The following is a 9341-nucleotide window of genomic DNA, read 5'->3' as shown; positions in this document are numbered from 1 at the left end:
AGCAGTGTGACATGCTTCTAACGGCAATTCCGCTGTACCAATTGCAGCTTCCATGCTATTCGCAACACTTTTACATGTACTAAATACTTGTGCAGCTAGAGATACTTTCATCTTTGAAAATGCTGATAAATCCAAATGTTTTTTCTTTAACTTGTAGGCAGCTCGAAATTTACCTAATTTAACATCAATGTCATAAAATTTTCGAAGGTAATACCATTCGACTGGAACACCATCAATTATGAAAATATATCGCTGCAAGTTATTTCGTACACTCTTGAGCAAATGGGGCACGTCAAAGAAAAAGAAAATATTTTCTCCTTCAATGGTAAGAAATGGTTGTTTGGAGCTAATTCCAAAATTTTTGAACAAGGCTTGATTGTTTGGTCCTTGATCAGAGACAATTGCTTTAACTATAAGGCCAGCATTTTTCGAGTGGGCTAGGCATTCTTCAAGTAAAAGCTTTAAATTTTCAGCCGGACAGGAATCTTTCGTCAAAACAAAACCTACAGGTTGTTTCCATTTGCTTTTCAAACCCTTCACCGTGAAAACTAACGCTTGGTTTGCATATTCATTAGTGCGACCTATTGGGCCAAAATCTACAAAACCATCTACTTGATCATCTTTGACGTTATACATTAGTCCTTCTGTGCAGTGGCGCCGATCGCTTTTTTTCCCAATGGGGGCTGAAGCTCACTAATAAACTTGGAATGAGGCTGCTGGCAACACTTTCTTGCTACGGATGCTTAAAAGTAAATGGCCTTTAACATCGGTGGTTTTACCAATGGGGGCAGAGCCCCCATTCATTTTTCTGTGAGACTCATTTCATCAAATGCTACTAAGCATAACCTTTCACTTGCAGGTTTGTTTTCAAATCTAGCTTTTATAGCATGAATCACGTTAACATCAAACCCTGGCTTAATCTCACTCTTAGATAACAATTTTTGTAAGGTTCTCTTCGTTGGTAGGCACAGAACATTTTGCCATTGATGATAAGCCTGAGGGCTATGATAGTACAAGGATAACGCCCAACTTTTTATTTTACTTGTGTATCGCCTGCATCTTGCTTTTCTAGATTTTAACTTAAGCTCAGAGTCAAAAATGTCTTTAGCAATGTCTGAAAGGAAATTTGTAGCTATGTTTTGACCCATGTGTACGTTACTTGCCAACTTTTCGTTTAGTTTTTTTAATTTTCAATTGCAACCTTTTTATTTTAGATTTCTGTTTGCTTATAGTTCTTAAATGTGATGTTTCCTTTTTTGTCTTATATCCAGCGGCTTGAACCTTTTTGTTTTCGTATGTTTTGCTATCTTCTGTTTGATTATTTTTGTTTGCATAGGTTTTCAAATCCGCAACTTGAACCATTTTGTTTGCGGTTGTTTTATTTGACTTTGTCTCGATATTAGGTTTAGCAGCCTGCTGAATTTCAATTGTAGGAATTTCCACTGATAAAGAAAATCATGTTAAAATATAATAGAGTTGTTTCGAATGAAACTGTTTACAATCCTGTTCTGTAGCTATAGTTCCGCTGGAACTTGCTGCAATTGAAACACAGGTCCTTTTTGTAGGTCTATTGTTGGGCTCTTCCACCATTTCTACAGACCGTTTACTAGATTCTATTTGAAAATTGAGTTTTAACTTATGACCCCATTACTAATGTATAAATTTCATCGTACCAGTTGTTTTATGACAGTCCTTGATATAATGTTCTACTAAGTTCTCCGGAACCTTTACGTTTGAGCAACTAGCTAAAGTATCATTCCCTTGGGAAATATGTTTCATTTAAATAACCTTTAAAAAAAACAATACTTAAAACTCAATTTTTACTTGTTGGCTTAAATTCATTTGAAAATATTGTTGGAATAGCGTTTGATGTCAGTCTGTTTTTTGTTTTACAATTCATAAAACAAGAATCCTCAAAATGTAGGGCGCATATTTTATTATGTATCGCATCTTTCAAATAAAGATCGCTTCTTCCCACATTTATCAGCCATTTCTCAGAGCTAAGTTTATTTAAAAACCACATATTAAAGATAGGCCTAACAAAAGCTATTAATTAAAGGGGCTCCAAAGTTCGGTGGAAAAATGTGCGTAGAGTCAGTAAAGTGCGAAATTTACGGTTGACTCTGCCCGCCTCTGCCAAGGCCGAGTGAGGGGTTGGGGGGAATGAAAAGCATGCTCAATTTTCTTTTTTTTGCCACCGAACTTTGGAGCCCCTTTAATTTTTCCCACCGTTCTTTCTCTTTTGGAAACTTAAACAAGGAGATCCTTTGCTTTTCTTTGTACAAATTTTACAGAACAGTAACTTCCAGGCATATTTCTTTATTGATACAAACCCTCAAGATGATAATATCTAAGAAATCCGCTGTTTGTGATTTCGAAAAATGCGCTTTCTCCCGGCCGTTAGGCGTCACTCCGCTCAGGATTTTTTTAAAATCTCGGGGGTCGCTTTTCAGGCGGAGTTTCATACCTCTATATTGTCAGTATCTCTGGTTATAGGGAGAAGCACGTAGCGCCACCACACCGTTCTGGAGGAACTAGAAATCGTCGCCTGAAAGCAAAATCCACGTAACTATATACGCAAGTCTTAAGAAGTTACGTGAATTTTGCTTTTAGGCAACGAAATAGGCGTGAGAAACTAACTACAGCTTTTGAAAGCCAAACTTTTTCGGCTCTAAGGAAGTTTCAGTTTGTAATAGGCTTTATTATCATAAATAAAGTAAATTTTTTTGAAGTTTGAAATATTACTTGTTTTTCATACAATTTTGAATGAATTATAATAATTTAATTAGAGTACTTATGTAATTTAAATAAATCAGAAAATAGTTGAAGCTTGTGAAGTTCCAAATTGTATTTTCCCTTGAGATTCAACAAAACTGGGAGAAAAGTATACAATTTAAAGGGATTAATAATATTATTGATATCGGTATATACAAAAACAACTTTATAGCAGACTTACAGCTAACAATGATTTGGTCAGTTCGGAGACACTCGAGATTAATAGGCAAAATTGAACTACGGCGGCCTCATGTAATTTTGCTTTTTTTTTTGGAGGTGAATGTAGCACTTGACGCGTAGATTACGAAACTATTTTTTTGGGCCCCCAAATGATTATTTTTTAATTAACTTAATTTTAAAAAAGTAGTAATTTTAGGGGATTACTGTTTTTTTGCGGATAATGTAGCGCTTGACGCGTAGATTACGTAGTTATTTTTTTGGGCCGCAAATGATAATTTTTTTCATTAACTTTTAAAAAATAGTCATTTTAGGGGATTAGTAACGTTTTTTAAAAAAATAGTTTCGTCGTGTATCCGTCGACACAACTTTTCAGACGCGCCCCAGCCCCATTCCGAGCATTAACGGTGGCCCTTCTGTAATCGTACCTAGTGGCATCGTAATTAGTGAAATCGTATCAACTTAAATAGTAACTCCCCGTATTGGCGCCTGACGCCCTTTGAGATACCGCGTATTGGCGCCTGACGGTGCCGCGCACTCACTTCGCTCAAGCGCTGGGGGCGCGCGGCGCCTCCCCAACCCCATACTAAAAAAGCGATGGGCCATCTATAACGCGACCTAGAGGACAGTACCAAGCCTTACGCATCAAGTATATACTTTTAATATCAACCTGAAATAATCATTTGTGGCCCAAAAATACAAAACACCTAGAAAATGAACAAAACCTGTAATTGATTTTATAAAGTACGGGAATATCACTTTGTGGCCCAAAAATACAAAACACCTAGAAAATGAACAAAAACTGTAATTGATTTTATAAAGTACGGGAATATCGGTAATATAACGTGGAAATTATTAGGACAGCGAAACTGTGGTGTCGGCGAACACACGACGGAAATAAGTACAACGAAACACGTGAAAATGCCCAAAAATGTGAAATTTTTAAAATTACATTAAAAAATTAAATAATCATTTACGGCCAAAATAAAAATACCCTCGGCATCTACGTGACAAGGTCTATCAGGCGCAACCAAAATTAATATAAAATTCAATTAAAATTAGAAATATTTAAAATTAAAAAATTAAATTTAAAAATTAAATAATCATTTGCGGCCAAAATAAAAAATACCCTCGGCATCTACGTGACAAGGTCTATCAGGCGCAACCAAACTTAATATGAAATTCAATGAGGCCGCTGTAGTTCACTTCACCCGATTAATAATATACATCTAGCACCTACTGTTGCACGGAAGCATTGAAACTCCCAAAACGTTTTTGGATGTCCAATATGAAACATTCTATGATCTCGACACTCCCGAGTTAGAAGTGTCATTCTCAGATAAAGAATATACAGAAGAAAATAGTTGCCCTAATAATTAATATTCCGCGATTTACCTTATTTAAAATTTGTAGTCAGTATGGATGGATTTTGAATCTACTGAAATCGACGAGATTGAAGATGATTCATCTTTAAAAAACTCTTCATGAAATGAGAAAACTAAAGCTTTTATTGAATTTAGACGAAAGATTTGTTCCAACTTCAATAGAACTGTTTAAATTTTTACACCAAACTGGATTGAAGAATAAAAACTCAGCAATACCCTCGGTTACTACGAAGCTTTGCCATGACAGTTCATTTTTATTCTCCGAAAGCATACGATTTCTTGAGAAAACACCTTTGTTTACCACATCCCAGCCCTCTACAAGAATGGAAAAACAAAATCGTTTTAACTACATTAAAAATGTGAGTGACAAATCAGATAATTAACTTTTAATAGCATTATCTATTGATGAAACGTCAATCAAGAAACATACTGAATGGACAGGAAATGAATTTTCCGGATTCGTAAACTCAAGACACATCAGCCCTTGTATTTATGGCTGTGGCTATCAACAGCCATTGGAAAGTCCCCATAGGATACTTGTAAATATAAGATTAAGAAAAATCAGCAGATACACAATAATTATAAATGTTTAATTTCTGATCCATGGTAAATTTTAAACTTATAAAATAAAAATATTAAAGGAACTGCTACTTCATGGTTAAAAATATGTATTTATTTTCTTGGAGCTTTCGGACCGAGGTCCTTCGTCAGCCGTTCAACTCGTTACTAATCATTACATTAGTAACGAGTTAACGGCTGACGAAGGACCTCGATCCGAAAGCTCCAAGAAAATAAATAAATATTTTTAACCATGAAGTAGCAGTTCCTTTAATATTTTTATTTTATAAGATACACAATAATATAGTCAAAAGAAGCAGTTCGAAGAAAACTTACCACTATAATCCTTTTCCAAGGAAAATTTTGTATGCAATGCCAGTCTATCAGAAATATATTATTATGATTGATAATTGTATTTAATCAAGGATACTGTATTTTAAAATACAGTATCCTGGTTTTTTCTCTCGAAGTATCGACGTTGTTTACATTCTGCAATGACGTCGTAGAGCCCAGCTGCAGGGTTGCCACAAAGGGAGTTTAGTTTCTTAGATGGCCGTTTGTGGCGCCACGTTTTTCTTCCCTATAACGCATAGCTCGTGAAGGGGGATAGCAACGCGGAACAAACCCTCAGATTTCATTGGGCCTCTACTTATTTTCTATCTCTATGACTTTGCTATTCTAGAAAATTCCATAACAAAAGAGAACACACGAGTAATCTAGCCAATAGGCCGAGGGGTCCGACACTCGTCTAAAATACGTACGAAATTTGAAAATCTTCAAATCTTTTCCTCCAGATTTGAAGATTTGACCGAAATTTCATAAATTTACAAAATTTGCCGAATTTCCAAATTTTATATGTGTTTTGCAAATTTCAATGAGATTTGATAGGGATTTGCTAATTTTAACGAGATTTGATAAGGATTTGGAAATTTTCATGAGATTTGATCGTGATCGTCATTTTAATATTTCATTAATTTGACTGTTTTTCGAAAATCTATAGCTCTTTCGAGCTCGGTTCACATTTCTTTGAGAACCGTTTTTGATCGTTTTGAGAAATCAAAATTAATTTTGAAAAGTATAATTTCATTTTTCAACGATCACTCTATCGAAGTGGCTAAAAAAAATCAAGTTCACCATTCCAAAACGGTCGAAAACGGTTCTCAAAGGCTAGTGTGAACCGCGTTAATTATCTTCACACCGTTTCAAAGGGCTTCGAAATCGTTTTCGTGACGTAACACCGTCCTTCCAAAGTGGTCCAAAACCGTTTCGAAATCGATTCCAACGTGTGACCAAAGCTTATGAGAAACGCAAATTAAGATTGTAATTAGGAAACTTACTGCAGTTAGATATTTAAGCTTTTGAATTTCCAAAGGTGTGATAATAATTGCGTTTTAATGTGAAGACGCCAATTTTATTGAATTTACTTAACTAATCAATCTAAAAGTGTGTATTACTCGGTTTATTATGACTAAAGGGTAGTACATCAACATTTCGATATTACCAACATGTCCGGATTGTAACGTAATATTCAGGTAGTATTTTTTCGATAGACAAGAGTGTAACAGTACTTTTTAATTTGTAAATTCGACGGAATATCGTTAATTCTGGACCGAGCGAGAAACAACAAGACGTACGACGGTCAGAATACACACAATCCTTCTAATGTGTTAAGTTTGTTTGAGCTATTCACAGCAATTACCTGCAACGCCGGTATCACAACCAATATATTTCCACGGTCACACATAATTGTATTTACACTTATTTGTTACTTCTAGTCATACTTTGAAAACATCGAAGATTCTTTCGATCAGTGTCACTCTTATGTTTTACTTCTGATCACACTTATTTGTTACTACTAGTCAGCCGTTGAGTGTCACACTTATTTCTTCTGGTTATACGACAAAGACTAGTTCGATCAGTTTCATACTTATTTGTTACTTCTGATCACACTTATTTGTTACGTTGAGTGTCACACTTAATACTTCTGGTCATACGCCGAAAACTAGGTCGATAAGTGTCATACTTAATTGTTACTTCTGGCCATACGTTGAAAGCGCGGCGCACTCTGAACGGCCTTGAAAAACGATAGAGGGAAACGGGCGCGTAGACAAACACGCGGATTTACAATGTTGGAAATTGTGGGGGTCCGTATACGCTGAACAAAAAAACTTTACTTCGAAATAAAATTAAGGAACGTATTTGCAACTCTAGGTTATATGTAAACTACAGCTATTTAAAAATATAACGGTAAAATGGAACAATAGCCCCGCCATCCCCTTTGCCCCCCTTTCTCGACCCCCCTTAAAGTACTTTTTAAGGAGATTCCATTGGTGCGAAAATTATTCCCCGCAAAGAATTATTTAAAAAGTTAATTAAAAAATGCCCAAAGACAATACCTTGGCGGCTGACGGCGCCGCGCACTCGTGTTGGATGAGGTAGGACTGATGACGTGGACGATTCTTTAAATTCCTAGATTTTTATACTTTTTGGATAACGTAGGACTGATGACGAAAAAGAAGAAGGCTGAAATGCCAAACAGTACTAACTTTTAAGGGTTCGGATTTTTCATCGTATTTCAACGCATTTAAGGCTTTTTTAATCATACTATGTCATATTATATGTCTTCTGTGTGATGTTGACTTATACAACGTCGAATGTATTCTAAGTAATGGCGCCTGACGGCGCCGCGCACTCACTTCGCTCGAGCGCTGGGGGCACGCGGCGCCTCCCCAACCCCATACTAAAAAAAGCTATGAGCCATCTATAACGCTAACCTAAAAATATAAATAACCTAACCTATTTTCCCCACCAAAAATCCCTAAAATTCGTTGAAATACCGCGAAAATACCGAAAATAGTAAGTTAGTAATGTTTTGCATGTCCACATTTTTCTTTTTCGTCATCAGCCCCACGTTATCCAAAACGCATTAAAATCTAGGAATTTAAAGAATCGTTGAATACAGTTTGGGAAATGTTTCTTTCCTACCTATATAGTAGCCCGCCGTCATTTTAATCCTTTAACAAAAGCTTTGTGCCGGGAGTAGTGGCTCACTCCTGTAATCCCAGGCGTCCGGGAGGCAGAGTTTATGGATGGCCGTGTGAGGACGACCACCATCCCCCAACGGGTGGTCGGAATACTTCCGCCACGGGTGTCCCCATCCCTGTCCCCACGTATCCCCCTGTTGGCGTGGCCGTTACACATATCCAGAGATGGGCGAAACTCTGAGGGAGAGTGTAAAGAGTAAACGAATGCGTCCCTCTTTCCCTCTCCCTCTCGCATATACCACTCTCTGCGAAGAGGGGATTTTTCCCCTCTTTCGACGCTCTCCCCACTCTCCCTCTTTCGAAAGAGTGGCATTCTCGGAACTCTGAGTATTCCACTCTTATTGTTCTTCTGGCGCGCTAAAAAAGGCGCGAAATTTGAATTTCAATATTTTTTCCAGGTCTTTAAAGGGCGGGAATTTTGAATTACAATATTTTTATATATCTTTAATGAGCCGGGAAATTCCAATCTTCGCTTTATTCTTATTTTTAGAGTGCTTGAAATATTTTAGTGATTTTAAATTCAATAATTAAATAGGTATAAAATGATAATGCCAAAGACAGTTAAATTTATACCTAGCGCACTCATTACACTGACCACAGAAAATTAAATACGCTAAGCAATTCTGGAAATACGTTTTATCATAAGTGAGCTAACAACAATAAGTATGACAATGTTTCACATTTTTCAGCAAATTTTCTTACCGAACCTTCCAATTCAAATGAATTGTAAATAATAGGCCATTTTATAAAACATCGTAAAGGAAACCACCAAGAAGTAATATTTCCGAAAGCCAGGAAACTGTTGTTGCATACCGTACAGGTTTTCATTATTGCAAGCTAAATGGTACGTTAACGTCGAAATTTCGAATTCGCAAGGGTATAAGGCTGGTATTCCTTGTCCTCGTACTTCTTCAATTAGTCAGCAGAATCCCTTTTGTGTCATGGAAGGATTGTAGAAGCTGGTGGGTACAAGAACGTCCCTGACGGAATCCTAATTGCGAGGCAGGTATAACGGAATTAACAACTAGGAACGTATTAAAAGCTTCTTGGAAACTATGGATTCCGGTAACTTGCCAATGATAGACGTCGAAAGATCAATACGCTTTCCAGACCCTTTAGAGACTGGAATGACATTAGTAAGCTTCCAACTCGAGAAAACGAAGACGAGGAGTTATACCATCTAGTCCGCAGGCTGAGCCGTTCTTTAATCGCTGTTAGGCCAAAGGTACATCTGTTGCGTCAACTGAGGAAAACGAGAAAACATTATCCGAAGGTGTAAGGAAAGGTAGAGTTAAGTCAGGCTCCAACTTGTAAAACTACGGTAAATGAAATCTCCAAAGGACATGACAATTGACAATTCTGTACTTCAAATGACGAAGCCGTTAGTATCTTGGATTTTGAG

General features: G+C 36.8%; 1 long non-coding RNA gene across 1 annotated transcript; it reads left to right on the top strand.

Moving 5' to 3' along the window:
- The first annotated feature begins 253 nt into the window (after positions 1-253).
- On the top strand, positions 254-752 carry LOC149932385 (uncharacterized). The gene is made up of 3 exons (XR_016472930.1): positions 254-325; positions 396-509; positions 576-752. It is a non-coding gene; the product is annotated as an uncharacterized LOC149932385 (long non-coding RNA).
- Positions 753-9341: the final 8589 nt, after the last annotated feature.

This window comes from Leiobunum rupestre, chromosome 8, assembly GCF_980474605.1.
Source record: "Leiobunum rupestre chromosome 8, qqLeiRupe1.1.hap1, whole genome shotgun sequence".
In the NCBI taxonomy this organism is placed as follows: Eukaryota; Metazoa; Arthropoda; class Arachnida; order Opiliones; family Sclerosomatidae; genus Leiobunum; species Leiobunum rupestre.
Note: the sequence above shows the minus strand (reverse complement) of the source record. Positions and strands in the feature narration are given on the sequence as shown.